The sequence below is a fragment of the Phyllobates terribilis genome, unplaced genomic scaffold (assembly GCF_046119375.1).
Source record: "Phyllobates terribilis strain yellow unplaced genomic scaffold, ASM4611937v1 Scaffold_4646__1_contigs__length_58563, whole genome shotgun sequence".
NCBI classification, from domain to species: Eukaryota; Metazoa; Chordata; class Amphibia; order Anura; family Dendrobatidae; genus Phyllobates; species Phyllobates terribilis.
The window spans coordinates 1-18,338 of NW_027367395.1; the positions used below are offsets into that span (position 1 = coordinate 1).

At 38.1% G+C, this 18,338-nt stretch overlaps 2 pseudogenes; one reads left to right on the top strand and one right to left on the bottom strand.

Annotated features, from left to right (window-relative positions):
- Positions 1 to 4,299: 4,299 nt before the first annotated feature.
- On the bottom strand, positions 4,300 to 9,465 carry LOC141249493 (AP-5 complex subunit beta-1-like; annotated as a pseudogene).
- A 6,336-nt stretch (positions 9,466 to 15,801) lies between these two features.
- On the top strand, positions 15,802 to 17,102 carry LOC141249494 (uncharacterized; annotated as a pseudogene).
- The last annotated feature ends 1,236 nt before the right edge of the window (positions 17,103 to 18,338 follow it).

Below are 18,338 nucleotides of genomic sequence, written 5' to 3' on the forward strand. Positions count from 1 at the left end.
GGAGGAAGCTATGCAGAAAGAGTTGACAGCCCTTGAGAAGAATGGTACTTGGGAGTTGTCCAAACTACCGAGTGATCACAAACTTGTGGGCTGTAAGTGGGTCTACAACACAAAATTTCGGGTTGATGGTAGTGTTGAAAGACATAAGGCGAGGCTTGTGGTATAGGGATATGACCAGATACTGGGTAAGGACTACAAGCATACGTTCAGTCCGGTTGCCAAGCTACCCACAATGCGTATAGTTCTTGCATTGGCTGTGTCTCGTGGGTGGAATTTGCACCAATTAGACGTTAACAATGCTTTCTTACACAGATTCCTAGAAGAGGATATATATGAGAGTTCCTGGAGGATATACAATAGAAGATAAGATCTTGGTTTGCGAGCTAAAGCTGTCTCTATATGGGTTAAAGCAAGCTTCCCGCCAGTGGAATGTAGAGTTGACTGGTTTTCTCACCTCACTCGGGTTAGTCCAATCTACTAATGACTACTCCATGTTTGTTCTAGGTAAGGGAAGTCAGGTGGTGGTATTGTTGGTGTATGGTGATGATATACTCATCACAAAGACCGACGAGAATGGCATTAGGGACATTAAGGCGGCTTTGGATGGTAAATTCACCATAAAAGATCTCAGCAGAGCTAACTATTTTCTAGGTATGGAGATATTGAGCATTGCGGATGGCTGTTATTTGAGCCAAAGAAAATATGTGGAAGATACTTTAAGCTAGCACAAATGAACGATGCCAAACCAGCTCATTTCCCGTTGCCGGTTGGACTTAAATTGAGGTTAGAAGAAGGAGTTTTGCTCGAAGATGAGGAGGCTTATAGACGCTTAGTTGGGCGTTTGTTGTACTTGTCTTTGACTCGACCGGACATATCCTACGCGGTGAACACTTGTCCCAATTCGTTAGTCATCCCAGAATTCCACACCACCATTCCCTTACACATGTATTAAGATATCTTAAGGGTTCTGCAAGCAAGGGCTTATTTTACCCTGTGCAGGATAGTCTAAAAGTTACTGGCTTCTCCGATGCTGATTGGGGGGCCTGTTTAACTACCCGAAAGTCTCTCACAGGATTTTGTGTGTTCGTAGGACATTCATTGGTTTCTTGGAAGACGAAAAAACAGGCTACAGTGAGTCGGTCGTCGACTGAAGTAGAGTATCGCTATGGAAGCTACGACAGCTGAGTTGGTCTGGACACATTTCTTTCTCAATGATTTACATGTGGATGTGCCTCTCCTAATAACGTTGTTTTGTGATAACAAGGCGACAAAGCAGATTGTAGCTAATCTATGTTTCCACGAGCGAACTAAGCACTTAGAGATTGACGCTCATTTTACTCGAGGAAAGGTACAAGAAGGCTTCCTGCAAACGTCTTACATTCACATGAGTCTACAATTGGCAGACATTATGACTAAGGCGCTAAGTAAACATCCACATGATTTTTGTCTCTCAAGTTGGGTTTAGTCGACGTTCCAACTTGAGGGGCGGATGTTGAGAGTGTAGGTGACACATGGATGTATTTTTGACCTTTGATTTTGCCTTAGACCTTGTACTGTATTTTTGGGAGAGTTCTGTATATAAAGAACTTCTCGCCTTTTGTTGTAACGAATGAAAACACAATACACAATTCTTTGTTGAGCAAGATCAGTAGCTTTCAATCAATTCAATCTCCTCTCGTTTCTACAAGCAGCTGGGTTGGTATACCTATTAGCCTCGGTTTTCATGCTAGAAACTGTAGGGTGAGAATGTCTCGGAGTAGGAACCATCCAAGCACTCCATGTTTTTTTCTTCTTCGGCGATCCATCAGTGTTGGTCAATTTTTTCGCCTCTGCAAGTCTGGCCAATCAAGCTGGGTCTTGGGGACGAGTTTGAAAATGGCCAAATTCTCCGCATCCAAAGCAGATAGTATACAAACCCTCATATTGGATCGGCGTTAGCAAACCATTGAAGATGACTGCTTCCTTCAAAGGCTTAGATAAATAGAACTGGTTTTCGAGTTCGTCTGGAGCAAATGTACAGATTGTGAACACACAAATTAAAATGCCCTTCCTTATTTTTTCCTTTTCCTTTTTTCCTTTTCCCTCTTTTAATCTTGAGTGCTAGATATTAGATGGGATCTTTCACACTACAAATTGTCTCTAAATTAAAATACATTATGGCTAAAATTGTAATAATCAATATCCAAGTAATTAGATCTTATTTTTAACAAAATAAGATCTATGTTTAAAGTCTATCTTAAAAATAATAAAATAATCAGTCTTAATAAAATAAAAAATAAACTAATTATTTAAATGAGGTGGCATATCACAAATAGGAACACATAGAAGAAATTATTGTTGGAATGCAACAAGTAGACGGAATTAGTTTGCTTTAGTAATAGGTTTTATAAGAATAATGTTGAAGATGATAATGAAAATATCCTCTAAGGTAAATATTCTGATCCATATCCACTCCTTGTATCCGATGAAATCTTTCAAAGCATGTCAAATTCAGATAAAAATGATTTCCAAGTAAAATTCAATGATCTTGTTTGATTGATCTAGCTTAAGAGTTTGACAACTTCATAAGCATACTCTTCGTGCTTCAAATGTTGCACCGCCTCAGTATTGTGTAGAGCTGTATTAAGGTGAGATCTTTGATTCATTGGAAGAGGTTCTTGCCAAGTCGGTATTAGGTCTCTATCCTGTTGCTATTGATTTCATCTCTTATCCATTAGTTTGTAGATTGGTGATCAATTCTGAGTTTCTAAACTCTTGCAATGTTTTGATGAGGTTCTTGCATCACTAGGTGTGATTCATGCCAATCGAGGTATCGGGTTTTGTCTTTGTTTCCACCGGTTTCATCTTCTTTCTTTGGTTTGTGACTCGTTTGAGCTTTACTTCCACAACATAATCTATCTTTTATGTTATTTTTGAGTGCTTATTATCTAGATCACGAAACGTGGCTTAACCCCGCATCAACAAGTTTGATGACACTTTTCAAGCTTGATTACGTGTAGACACTTTTTCAAGTTTGACGACACGTAAAAACAATCATCAAGCTTGAAGAAAATTTTGATCCCGCATCGACAAGTTTGATGACACTTTTCAATCTTGATCACGTGTAGACGCTTTTTCAAGTTTGATGACACCTAAAAACAATCATCAAGCTTGAAGAAAAATTTGATGATACTTTTTTCTAGCTTGATGACACTATTTCAAGCTTGATGAGTCAAGCTTGATGACAATGATAACACATTTTCAAGCTTGATGAAACATAAAATCTGTTATCGAGTTTAAAACAAGTTTGATGACACATGAACACAATTATCAGGTTTGAAGACAAGTTTGATGATACGTAAAAATTCTCCAAGCTTGAAAGAAGTTTGATTACGACAAATTTTCATGCTGGAAGACACGTAAAAACCATCATGGAAAAGTTCCATAAAAACTGTCATAAGGATGTCAATGTAATTTCTAAAGAAGAGGGGGTTAAAGAATTATATGAGGCCTAGTGAATTTACTCTGTATATAAAAGTTTACTACAATTATTTATTTTAAATGTCCAAATCCTTTATTTATTCTAACCTTATTCAAGTTCATAGAGATATATCGAAGGTTGATATACTTTAATTCGTCACATTTGTCATTCCAAAATTGGTATAAGAAATGAGTCGTTCAAGAATTTTATTTTATTTAACAAAAATTAGATATTCTTTTATTTATCAGAATAAGTTATTCTAACCTCAAAAAACAAATTTATTTCACTAAAAAAAGTTAAGGCATGATCCATTTCAAAAATTCATATTTTATTTTTCAATCTTCTCTCTCGTCTATTCTCTTTTTCCTTATATTCCGCATCTCTACCCTAAATCTACATGTACTTTGGGCATAATTTATAATTTCCTTCCGATTTCAGAAGACATCAAATGAGCCCCAGTAATGCATGTGTTCATGAAAAAGGCACGGTAAATACACGATCATGGACTCATGGTCATGGTTGATTCATTGTGTCCCCAATGTCCTAAGAATTTGGCTCCGCCTGGACCTTGAGTAAGAAATGATTAATGCTGCCAGATGTCAACGCAGCTGAGTAGAAAAACAATATGGCGTGACATTTGACTCATAACCCAGCAACAACAAAGCTGAGTTAGTTCTGAAATCTGAAGTCGCCAAACACAAAAATTGAGAAGACAACAAAACGGCAAATCCAGAAATTTTGGACATTTACACCATTACACCTCGTATACATCTATACTATACCGGAAGAATGTGTATTACACGGACAAAAGAATGTATATTCGGAATTTCTCCAACATTTCAGGAAATGAATAGAGCTTCAAGATAATCATCAACATACGCCAGGCACGGCCAATGATCCGTTCTAATCCGAACCAACGTAGACACATGAGAAACTTCCAAGTGAAACAGAAGATGATACCTCGGCGGCAGAAACACCAACACCTTAAAACCACCCATGTTTGTCTTCACAATATTACCCGAACCATCTTCATCTTGATCTTCTTCATTGTAATAGGTCAAACACAGAGGCCATTGCTCATACTCACAAGAATCTTTCCGATCAGAGGAATCCACCACCCAACTAGAATCTTTAACAATCCCTCTATCTTTCACCAGCGTCACAAGCGGCTCACCAATCACACTCACAACGAACCGCGCTAGATTCTGCTCAACAACATGAATCACATAAGAAGACGAAACTTGTATTAGCTTCACTGACTGTGTACCGTATATTGTCGCGACCCCTTTTCCATCTTTCAATGAGAATAATTCTCGCCCTGTGTTGGAAGAGCTTCCACAAGCCTCCCACAATGCCTCGAAAAGATTAGAGTAATATTCAGGAATTGAATCTTGCGCGATATTGGGAGGGGCGATAGCCCTGATGAACATATCTTCAATACCAACTGATATGCTCTGAAGCTGTCCATTGATAATCTCACCGTTCTCTGCGTTTGACTGAATTACTACATCAATTAATCCAGGCACCGGTTCTCTTGGCTCTATCTCGATCATTACAGCTGACCTGGATTTTTTAGTTTCCGGAATAATATCGCCGGTAAGAAATGGAATATGATAAGAGGGAATATTTCCATACGGAGCTGATGAAGAAAACAATAGCATGGTTGCGTAGATGCTTTCGAAAGCCTCTGATTTGAGCCTCAGTACACATGATATTTTGATCTTGAGTCTATGTGTGTGTTTATTATGAACATCAGGAATGCATGAAAAATGCAGCCGAAGTATTTCTAAGATTCTTGTGATCTTTGAGTCCATTACTCGCAAAACCTCTGGTTTTCGCTCGATCCTACTAGCTTCCATGGCAAATTCAGGATTATCATCCACTGGTTCGTTATGGGAAGATTTTTGAGTCAATCCCAAAGTTGGAAGGATAAAGACCAAGATTGCTTCACTAGAAGAGGTACCACGCGTTCAAGATGAATGTATGACGAGATAGTTTTAGACTTGGTTGAATTGAAGAATGAATTTGAGTGTGGTGATGGTGAGATACCCATGTAGATGCCCATGTGTTGTTCACCGAAATTCAGCATCTGTCTTAGTTTCTTCCCGGGGATACATACTAGCATCCGCAGATAGATCCTGGTAATTAGATATGCTTAGAAAACAATTCAAGGAATCAAATCATATGAAATAAAGCTTAGAAAGAGTACCTTGCATTATCGCGGACCTCGAGATCAGGGAAATAAAGAGAAGTATATGCAAGAAGGTGAGAAAGTGGAATGAACAATCTGGAAGTGGGATGGTGCATCAGCATTGTTCTACATATTTTGATAACTCTGCTGCCCTGAGACCAAGATTTTAATCCAGAATCTGGGCCGTGTCCGTTTTGAAGGAAAACAATGAACTTCTTGAGTAGAACTAGAAGGCGTTGAGGAGAAATGCTACCACTTCTGCAAATTCTATCGAATATTGGGAAATATGATCTTAATCCGTGACTTAATGGAAGTTTAGGAAGCAAATGCTCATCGAATGTCAGAAGCAGATTTTCGCCAAGAAAAAAGTGATTCTGACATTGAAGCATGCGATCAACCAGAGCAACAGCTACAGGTACCAACTTCTGGGAATCGAATATTAAGTTTAACAGCATGTTCTGCAGGAAGAGGAAAAAAAAGATTATATGAATACTATAATCATAGGAATATCATAAGGAGACATTTTGTAACAGATGGTCAGAAGATGCTCTAATAACCTTTAGAAACATAGAAGATACCTAAATGCATAAAGTTCCAATTCCACTGTCAGAATTTCAGTTTGTCACCTCAAGAGAAGTTATGAATATGTTCCGCTCTTTTTTTTACATTGCTGTTGAAAAGTTGTATGAAAAGGTATTCCATTCTAATTTGCATATGTTCTTTTAGTTGGAAAGAGCCTATACAGTTACACATTTGCATTTCCAAATGCTACTGAAATAACACCGCGCTATTAAGTCAACAGAACTTCAAATGAGATATGACTTATTATTTACACATGCCATAACTGTATATTGGAATGATTGTTCTCAAACTCACCAGATATTTCCTCGAGAGCTCAGCAAACTACAGAACTGGAAGCAAAAAAAGGAGAGTAAGCATGTAAGACATACCTGTACAGTATGAAAGATGGTAGACTCCTGCACAGTTTGAGATGTTGATGAACCAGTCAATAACTTATGGATGGTCCGAAATCCCACAGAAATGTCAGTGCTTTGAGAAGGCAACCATTTAAACCCATGTACAAGACAATCCAAGTACTTAAAAAAGAATTCTAGATCCTTTTCTTCAGGTACAGACTCCCCTGATCTTCTACATCTCCATGAATCAAGAGAGATATAGCACAACGCAAACAAGTCCAGCTTCAAAGACTTCAAAGCAAGAGGATCAAACACATTCGGAAAGATATAATTTCTGATTCCAGAGACAAGACCAACCTTCCCTTCATTAGCCAAAAACTTTTCAACAATACACAGTAACCAGTGAAGGGAAAGCAATCGAAACTCCAATCTATGCTGCCGTTCTCTTGATATCAAAAAGAGGCGCTTCATAATCTCACCCTCTTGCCCAACAAATGCAGCAGGAAAATTCAAGTGCATTATCAGTACCAAATGGTGAAGCAATGGATTAAATGTGTACAGCAATCCTGAAAACTGAACCTTCAACAATGACACCTGTAGTTCAAGTGCAACAGCTAGAGGTATAACCATAGACAAGAAATCTGCCATACCATAAGGCGTCAAAACCTGAGCCCATTCCAGCAGAAACGATACAACTCTCCTTAATTCTTTCCCGTTTGAACTTGATAGCTCTTCACCACCATAACCACCACTAGTAGTTTTCAACCAATTGGGGACATTAAAGGGAGACAAGGGAACAGAGATGTTGACAATAGAATCAACTCTTAACTTCCTGTCAACAATATGATGAATTACCTGGAGAAGCAATAATAGATAGCTCTGACAAGCATGTGATTTCTCGATCTTACATAGGGCCCACAAATGCCCAACAATCTCAGCCAACAAGCCAGGAAATCTCTCCTCCAACGCGCGTAGACATTCGCAGGCCACGGCGCGTGTTTGACGGTCAACTACATGATTAGGCCGATTAATAATCGCAATTAAAATAGCTACAAGACTCTCAAGCTCTGCTAAAACAGCACCATTGTCCTCATCATCCAAAGTTACAATTATTGAGGTTGTGGACACGAGGAATTGCTCCTTAAGAGAAAAAGTAACGGAGACACCATCTATTGGGGATTGGATCACAAGCTTTAGGGTTTCAATGATTTTAGAGATGGAATCAGAGGAGATCAAGAGGAAGGAGAATTCTTGGAGGAAGACAAGGATGTTGAGCTTGGTAGAGGAATTAAAATCCTTTTTAAGGAGGGAGGAGAGAGAAAGGTCGAGGAGGAGAGAGAGTGGGGTAAACTGAGAGGTCCATTGTTGTCGACGTGACCCTCCAAATTGGAAGTCTTCAATTAGAGACACCCATTCTTGAGCAGAGATGTTCATTGTAGGTGGCTTAAATGCATTGTTTTCCAAATCAGACTGTAAATAAGGCATCTGATCCTGCGAAAGAAAGAGAAGAAAGATAAAGTTCAAGTGTAAAAATTGTCAGGGCATACACTGAGATATCAGCCAATACATGAAAAATTTTGGAGGGAATCTAAGCATGCTAGTATACAGACCTCTGCTTCAGCAAGTGATTCATCAGCAGCAGCAAAGACCTTACTTGAAGATAAGACCTAGAAATACATACTAGTCAGTTATAAACATTTATAAAAAAAAAAGAAAAGAGGAAAGATATGCAGGTAGAGGTCATAAATGGTAGAAGGCTACAGGAATCAGCCGCTGCAGGAATTCTCTCAGGTCCTCTGGTGGCAATGAAGCATCAGAATATGCAGCGCTAGGAAATGCAAATTACAGGAAATTCTTTTTCAATAAATTTGAATCATTACCAAGCAATGCGCAAATGTGAAAGCCAGATAAGACCACAGCATAAACACTAACCAAATTTCACGAGCTTTAAGTGCTAATTCATCACTACCATCCTGGCTAACTTGCAGTGCATACTCTACGACATTCCTCAGATATGGCTGCAGTATTTCGGGTGCAGAATGATGAAAGTATTATGTTATAGGAAATCAGTCAAATAATTTAAGTTTGCACGGGGAAAAAAATCATAATACATTTCCGACCTGTAAGAAAGAGGGGTGGACTTCAATTAGCTTAACAAAAGCATCATATACCTGTTCACATTATGCACAACACATTAAATAAATTTATCTTAATACCAAAAAATATATATATTAGCAAAAGAAACTATAATTCGTTCACTTCTACAAGGGGAGGTTAAGCTAAATGCTGCAGTATCAAAAGAGGAATGAACGGGTCAACAATATCCTGCAGGCTAAGCCATGTGTATTGTGTAGAAGTATAAATCCAGTACCTCTGTTGTGAAACTAAAGAACTAAATAATTTTTTCTAACAGAAAGGTATTATTGCAGAAAAAGCGTTGTGAAGCGTAAATTTTTCCTATTAGCGTAGATGATATTACTTCTAGAAGTCCGGCATGCACTTTATCCCAAAATTCCTTCTTTCCCTTCATCAGACCATTCAGACAGGAATTTTTCTATTAAAAATCATCTCTTCTCCATTCTTCCTCAACAAACAACTTTTTTTATAGCAGTGAGGCAAAAAAGAATAAGATTGTGCAAAAATTCTACTATAAGAAGAAACTAATCCTTCTAGAGCTCCAGAGCTCAATGGAGTAAGTAATAAAGATATACTAGGAAACAACACCTTACCAGTTTCCGGATATCTGGCATAGTGTCATTGGCAAGCATAAATAAACTCTGGAGATACTGGTCCATTGACTTATACAGAAACTGAAAGAGAAAGATGATTATCATATAAAATCATGACATATCATACTAAGACAAATTTGTACATATACTCACAGCAGGCATTGACATGATGTATTGGTTAACAGAACTCAGAGCCAGCTTTCTCAACATTGAATGTTGTGATTGGAACAACTGTTTGTCCAAAACCAGATAAGGAGATTAAAAAAACATTCGCACATAAAATGTTGCAAGTATAAGCAGTGTAATTAGAAGGCAGATCAATGCCCTTCATAGCAAGAAATAAGTACTATATAAACAAAATCCATATGAGAACATTGGGAGAAAAAAACCTTGAAAAATCTTGGAAGGAATAAATTTACTGGTCGTTCATTCATGCCTGGCACATCTGAATCTAATATTTGCGGTGCATCCTTGCATATCTATAAGCATCATAAGGTTCATCAAACATAGTTGTGTTAGCAATTCGGAAAGCCTCAGTGTCTATGTAAGAAGAAACTAGAATCTTTATAGCAAAGGTAATCCAGCAGAACTTAGAGTTGAACATTGCCTTAGAGAAACAGATTCATGGCAATCTTTCTCAATAAGCAAAATCGAAGACAAATATCATCTTTCAAAGCTTCATTGTCATTTCAAGAAGTAATTATTATGATAATTCCATGTAAGTAATACTTTCAGTCATAGGATATTATCATGGTTATTAAAATCTAGATCCGGATCTTAAAATCTTACGATTTTACGATCCAGCATTGATTTTTGATCCGGATCTATCATTAGAATGTATTCATGTTAAAATCTTACTGTGGATCTTATTGGATCTCATAATATCAGTAGGATCTTACGATTTTACGATCCATATACGATCCTAACATTGAACTATGATGAGACACTAACGCCTATTTGAAAGCCTAACTATTCCACTTTTTTTTATCTTTTGCATGATTAAAATCACTCTATATATACATCTCTCATATAGTACCAGATAAAAATCATAGGATTTTACTCATGTGTGTGCAACAGGTAAAACAACCATAACTGCGATTGTCTATAATATTAAGTCTCATCTATAAATGTCTTGAATCTAGATTTTAGATATAGTTTAGTGTACATGACTTGATATTCAAAGAATTAGTAATACTTGCAGATTTACTTTTTAGACTTCAAATTTTAGTAGAATTTTTGTAGTACAATGTTATAGATGAATATAAAATAGTCTTTTATTAATCTTTAAAATCTTACGATTCTACGATCCGATTTTACGATCCGATCCTAAGGGTTCCATATGATCCGACCCTAAAATCCCGATTTTAATTACCTTGGATATTATGCTAGGTTTCTAAATGTTCTTTTCCAGCTTTATTAGTACCTGTTACTTTTCTGTCCCTTTTACAGCTTTTGTACTTGTTACTTTTAGGGTAAGATAAGGCTTATATTCTTGTTTGTAACCTCTTCAACAGAATTAATCAGATCCAAAAATCTCAATAATCCCAGCTTCCTTTTTCACTCCCATGGCATTAGAGCATAGGTCTCTCTTGCCTTATTCCTCTAAGTTTCACCTTCATTACCGATCATATCTTAAACAGTAGGAGCAAGCATAAGAGTATAACTTTTTTATAGCAAAAAAAGCAGCAAAACGAACAACAATTTATAGAACTCCCATAACATTTCTAATTGTCAAAGAGAACTATATTTAAACAAACAGTAACAAAGAAAAGAAAAGAAATGAATTAACCCAACAATTTAATTTGGTGTTATAAAGATAAATCTTTATCATTATGGGCTAAGCATGCACATCTATTATGCCTAAAATTGCTTTGTGGTGTATATTACTTGCCAATAAGAATCACATCAAAACCTAAGTTAATTCATCCCGGATCACTTCTATCACAGTTACAGTTCGTTATGCAGTCCTACCAGTACAGCATCTAAATAGAATATTTGCAATAACCTACTAAATCTATCAGCGTCCTGAGTCCCTAAATATACTAAAATGACTATTCAATCAGAATCTATAAGATACCGCCATACCATAAGGGTGAAAAGCAGTTAACATGTTTGCTTTAACCTCGTTTACAGTTTCATAACAAGCTTTTCAAGTTACAACAGCCAGAATTGCACCTTGAAGCACATTTTTACTTTATCATTGACTTTCATCTTCAGCAAAATCTAGCATAGATATCTCGTCAGGGGATTTAAACTTGATGGAAAGAATATACCTTAGACAAAGCATCCATTGCACCATACAATTGATTAAGATCATCACCATCAAGCCAAGTGCCAAGAGTATGGAGCAGCTCAGGCCACCCAACAATACCACCCAGCTGAACAATAACACTGATGATTGTTCCAGTTGTGCTCTGAATTTTCCAATCAGGTGACCCGAGGCAGCGTAATACCTCAAACTTTATGTAATGCTGATTTGCAGGGGAAATATTCTTGAATGTATTTCCAAGATTGTTCTTCAAAAGCAAGCCAGCAGCTTGTCGTATCTCCAACGATTTTCCCTACATACAGTAAGGCAACAATCAGATATTGAAGTTTTCATTAGTTCAGATTAGGCACAGCAGCTTCACCTAGACCAGAAGAATTAATATCTTTCAGAAGTTTTACAAATTTCCTAGCACCTTTGTTTTCTAACACCTAGATTAAAATCGAGCAACAAGGCCAAATTAGCAAGTCTTAAATTGTGGAAAAATCTAACCAAATAGCCTGGGAAAGGAAGAGAAATTTGGACATCAACTAACAGCAAATATAACCTACAATTAAGCAAACAAAAATCTGACACTCGATGGGTTAGAGAACAAGAGACGATAAACATAATCACAATCAATAGCCCCATCGGAAGAAGTGAACAGACTCAGCACTTTTGATTTACATGAAACAGACATATAGTCAGAAGGAAAAGCATGTGGACAAAGCATACTTGGGCACGAGAGAGAATGAACACGAGATAGTTGTTGAAATGTGGAATCTGAGAGTAATGACGGAGCTGCTGCTGCCGCTGCATATTCTGAGATTTGTCACTTGTAGAAGTCTTTGAGACTTGATGTTCCAGTATCCCACAGATCTCCATAAGCGTTTCTTCTCGCGGTTGCCATGAAGAAAGGGAACCAGCCTCACTTCTTGCCTCCATAACTGAACAATTAACTGACCATCCTAAGAGAACAACAAAGGTGATAATCGACAGCAACGGACTACCAGCGCAAAATAGAGCGCCATGGATATTAGTAGATGCAGTAAACAACAAATTCGATGAAGAACGTGCAAAAGGATAAAAATTGAGAACCTAGAGAAAGATGTAAGAATTGTGCGTCCTAAATCATAATTACTCAATGCGAAAACTTCACATTAAATAAAATTATAGTGTATGAATTTTCAAATTTAACTAAAAATTAATAAAGGGGTGAAAAACACTACAGTGACAAATTTTAAATAATTAAAATTTCTTTTTCCTTTTTTTAATAGATTAACAAATTTAGAGGGAGGTTCTGGTGCGTACAGCTCATTTCGTGTGTACGTGCGTATATGAACTTCTCTGTGTAATTTATGAATCTCCGTGCATGTTCATTAAATTTCAGGTTCATAGTAGATATGTGGTTCAAAATATAAGACATCGAGGTTCATTAAATAACACAAAAAGGTTCATATACGCACGTACGCATGAAATGAGTTGTACGCATATGATCATGTCCCAACAAATTTACCCTATTCATAATTTTATATTTATGTTCGGTGGAGTTCTGTTATGAATTTTTTTGCATTTTAAGGTCCACTTTCACTTGTACCTGATTCTAAGTATCTAATCTATTGGGAATTTCTAGTGAAAAGTTATGTTACAATGAAATATGGAATTAGGTTCGGTGAAATTAAACCTTGAGATGCGAAAATTTCATAGTCGAATCTTGTTATACAAATAATGAACATAGGGGATTCGATTTATTTAAAAATTATTACCGAGTCACTTTTTCATCACTTTTTTAGTCAGTATGTTCATGATTTCTATAGCGAGGTTGAACGATAAAAATTTTGCCTTTAAGGTCCAAACCTCATGAAATATAATGAGTAATATAAGTTGTAGGTTTAGAAATATGAATGATTGAGATTAGACCGTCCGCAGCGGGAGCCGGCATGGGTGCCGGCGTCGCCGCGTCGCAGCGGCTCTCCCCCAACGCATGCTCGTCGTCGGGGCAAGGACGAAATTTGAAGACGTCGGGTGCCGTTGGCGAGGAAGAAGAAAGGTCAGCCAAAGCAGACCTGTGTTGCTCGACGTGTCCACCTGTGAGTGGACGATTTTTTTTTACATTTCTGGTATTTTAAAGGGGTTGTCACGTGGCAGTCCTTGATTGGCCAACGATTATGAATTATTTGTTTCGTTTTTACAATGGCTATTTACTAAAACGGCTATAATTTAAAATGTAAAAATGATTAAAAATAAATAAAAACACCAACGATTCTATTTTTCCGAGCTCTATAAATAGAGACCAATATTTGCTATATTTGGATCATCCTACCTCGGTCTCTCATTTCTCTCTTCATTAAACACAAAAAACACTAAATTTTTTATTTTTCCGACAAGATGGACCCAAACTTCAATGCTAGCATGTTAACTCCTGATATGCTAGCTTGGTTGAATGCAAACGAGCCAGAGAAATACAACCAATGTATGAGAGGCTTTGGCTTCTTCCATCAAGCTCACCTTCACTGAACGCCGTTCGGAATTTGTTTCAAACTCCACCTCAAGTGCAGCACTCCCAATATTTCTCGTCTCCTATATATCAGCCACACGGAAGGTTTTTGCAGGACGATGTGGAGTTTGTTGTGGAGACGCAGCCCGAATCCCTGCCTAAGACAACGGCTCGTAGCCGAGAAGGGAAGGAGGCAGCCACTGGCAGGGATGATGAGTCAAACGTCAAAGCTCCACCAAGGAATGTGCAATGTTGGAGAATGAGGATCTCGTTCTCCTTTGTTGCTACATGGATGTTTGCTCAGATCCCATTGTTGGGACTAATCAAAGGTGTGACACTCTAATTAAGAAGATACATGAGAAGTACGAGGATGCTAGGAGGGATGTGATGTATCCCGACCTCATTTGGCGTACTGCAATTCCCTCCGGAAAAGAGTTGGTCGAATCAAGGAGGAAATGAATCATTGGCTTGCATGCTACGAGAAGGCAACGTCTGCAATTGGTCAGCGCAGCGGGTGCAACGAGGATGACGTGCTAGCAACTGCACAACAGTTTCACAAGGAAAACCCGAATTTTCACAACGGTTTTTCCATGTTTAAACAATGGGATGTTTTGAAGGAGTACCCGCAGTACGAAATGTACTTAAACTGGCAGACTTACCTGAAGAAGAAGGATCATCAAATTAATTTCACCACAGATTTGGATGATGATGGGGTTGATCAAAGGGAATCAACTAGTAGCAACAGTGGGACGAAGCGCTACCGGTTGGTGGACGATAGTGTATCTAGTCTGAAACGTCCGGTGGGTCGCGACAAGGAGAAAATGATGGGTAAGAGTTCTAGTTCTGTTAACTCCGAGATGGATGTAATAATCCATGGATGGCCCAATTCAATGATAATTATCCCCAACATCTTGAAATTGAAAAAAAGAAGATTGAGTGGGCAATGACGAAGGAGCAAATGAAGGAGGGCAGAAAGAAGGAGAAAATCGCCTTGAGAAAGGAGGAGTTAAAAGTTCAAAAGATGGTGCAGTTGATGGAACTTTGGAGCAACTACCCCAAGCTCAATGCCCAGCAAAGATAATTTGTGGATAAACTGGTTGCAAAGTTAGAATCGGAAGACTGAAGTTGAGTGTTTGTTTAAGTGTGTTTGTTTAAGTTTTTAGTGTGTTTGTATTGTTTAAGTGTGTTTGTTTTCCTTTCTAAAGTGTGAATTGTTTGCAAGTGTGTTTGTATTGTCGGTGTGTGAAGAATGGTTTGTTTAAGCATGTTTGTAATGAAATTGAAGTTGAGTGTTTGTTTAAGTGTGTTTGTTTAAGTTTTTAGTGTGTTTGTATTGTTTAAGTGTGTTTGTTTTCCTTTCTGAAGTGTGAATTGTTTGCAAGTGTGTTTGTATTGTCGGTGTGTGAAGAATGGTTTGTTTAAGCATGTTTGTAATGAAATTGAAGTTGTTTTTGAATTTGAAAATCTTCAACTCTGCAACTCTGCGACGTTGTCTGAAGCACTGCAACTCAGAGTTTGGCTCTGAAATTGAATTTGAATTTGATTCCGAATTTAAATTTGAATTTGGCGCCGAATTCAAATTTGAATTTGAACTCGACTTGAATTTGAAATTGGATTTAAATTCGGAGTCAAAGGGATGAGCCATCTCTATATAAAGCAAAGATGGAACTCACTTTTCATACACCAACCTTCTTCCATTTCATAACTCTGCAACTCATTTTTCACACACCGATATTCTTTCATTTCATAACCAAACACAAACATGTCTACTACATCAAACTCTTCATCATCTGACAATCTCCTCGGCCAAGTTAGTAGTTACGTACGGTCCAACGTACCTTGTATGATGCAGATCGTCCAACAACAACAAGTACAACAACACCAAGCACCACAAAGAAATTCAAGGAAGAAGCGTAAAGTTATTAACAGAGATAGAGTCGATTGTGCCTTGCTTTTGGAACGAGATTACTTCGGTCATGTAGCAACATATGCAGATAAGTTCCGATGTAGATACCGAATGAGGAGACCCTTGTTCGAACGAGTAGTTGATGGTGTGGTCCACCAAGATGATTACTTTCTGCGCAAGCTAGATGTTGTTGGCTACCCGGGGTTATCCACGCTCCAAAAATGCATCGCAACCATTCGCGTGCTAGCTTATGGTTTTTGTGCCAACGCGATCGATGAGTATTGCCGCTTGGGTGAAAGTACGGCCCTGGAATGTCTGTCGCGTTTCTGTGATGTTGTTTACGCGGAATTTGGTGCAACCTACATGAGGAGGGCCAATGAAGATGATGTACGACGAATTCTAGCTATCAATGATGCAAGAGGGTTTTCGGGCATGCTAGGGAGTATCGATTGCATGCATTGGACATGGAAGAATTGTCCAACGGTGTGGCACGATCAATTCCAAGGGAAAAGCAAAACACCGACCCTTGTTTTAGAAGCTGTTGCGACCCAGGACACGTGGATATGGCATTCTTTCTTTGGGATTTTGGGGAAATTCAATGACATATCAATAGTGCAGCGTTCATCATTGTTCGAAGATATTCTCAACGACACGACACCTCAGGTGGAATTTAATGTTAATGGCATAAGTACAACATGTCGTACTACTTAACTGATGGCATCTATCCATCTTGGGCTACGTTTGTGAGTACAGTCGCCAACTTGATAACTCATATGTAGTCAAAGTTCTCTCAACTGTAAGAGTCTTGTCAGAAAGATGTGGAGCATGCATTTGGAGTTTTGCAAGCACGGTTTGAAATAATACACAATTCGGCTCTTTCCCATAACAGATCCACACTCCGGAAGATCATGGATTGCTGGATCATACTCCACAATATGATAGTGGAGGATGAGCACCACACTTACAAAAACTACGACAGTGAGATGGAAAGCCTGAGAATGGAGTTCGAACAAGACACGAGGGAAAGTGTTAGGGATTTCAATGATGGAATTCGTGTCAAAAGGGCAAGTTCTCGAACAAACTCTCTCGATGAGTACATGAATATGAACCGTCAAATGCACACGTCAACACGCATGAAAGACTCACTTCGGACCTAATGTAACATATTTGGAGGTTGCGTTGATTGTCCGAGCTTCAACAATCGTGTGTCTTGTTTGCTTTAAGTTCAATGCAGTTATGTTTGTTGTTGAATTTGCTTGTTTTATCCAGTTCACGTCTTGTAAAATGTTCCTTTGTAGTTGTATAATTACGGTTTTGGTTATCCATACAATTTGGGATATCCATACAATTTGGGCTACACAAAATTGGTTCCTCTTGGGCCAACTTGTATAATACGGGAAATACCCTAACTTGGGCCTATGACCCAAAATATCATCAATTTGTTCTTGGATTCTCAAATGCATGTGATCCGTAGTGTATTATAGTTGTCACAGATGTGACTTTACCATGCAGTCTTTTTGCAGCTAAAGACCTGGGACATTGTCTCATCTCATCATGAGAGAGTGATTCGAAATTTGCATGTGACCTACACTGTAGCTTAACCCTTCTCTCCCTCCAACTTCAACTATAAATACACTGTTTTTTTCAACGTGAGCATCATCCCACAACATCTTTTCCCTTCTATATTTTGCAGCATGAGCCATTTTTCAAGGGTATCTCTTAGGTATCGTGTTGGTACGGTGTTCCATTACTATTCTTCTAACAGCAATTGCAGCAACATGCGTCCCGTTCCAGCATGGACGACGTCAACTGTCACAAAAATGATGTTTGACGTTCCTCAGACAGAGGTAAAAAAAATTATGTGATGATGTATAACAACATTTTAAAACTAGAATATTAACGTATTTAGACTTATACAACAGGAAAGTGAAGCTACTTATGACTTCAATAACGATCTTGACGATGTTTTGGTTGTTTATACTATCCACTACATTCAGAACAACCCGGGATGCACGGATCTAGGTTGAGATGTTATATCTCAAAAGTGGAACGAGACTACTGGAATAGGCTACAAGACGGGCATCAAAGAAGTTGAGGTTCAGCATGCTTAAACAACTATATGCTGAGTGGACGAGGTTTAAAATGGATTATCCTGGTCTCCACCATCCTATTGATGATGATGAATGATAGCCCACAACATGTCCCCCAGAATTTGAGAAATTCAGGAATCGTTCTATGTCACACCAAACGGTTCAACTCCTAGCTCGAGTTCAAGCCAATTTCATTGACTGAACGTTAATTGTTTTCTAGTGTGTCGTCTTTATGTCAATTTTTAAGCTTGTTTCCGTCCGCGTTAATGTCTTCATATTTGTTGTTGAACTCTGGTATGTTCT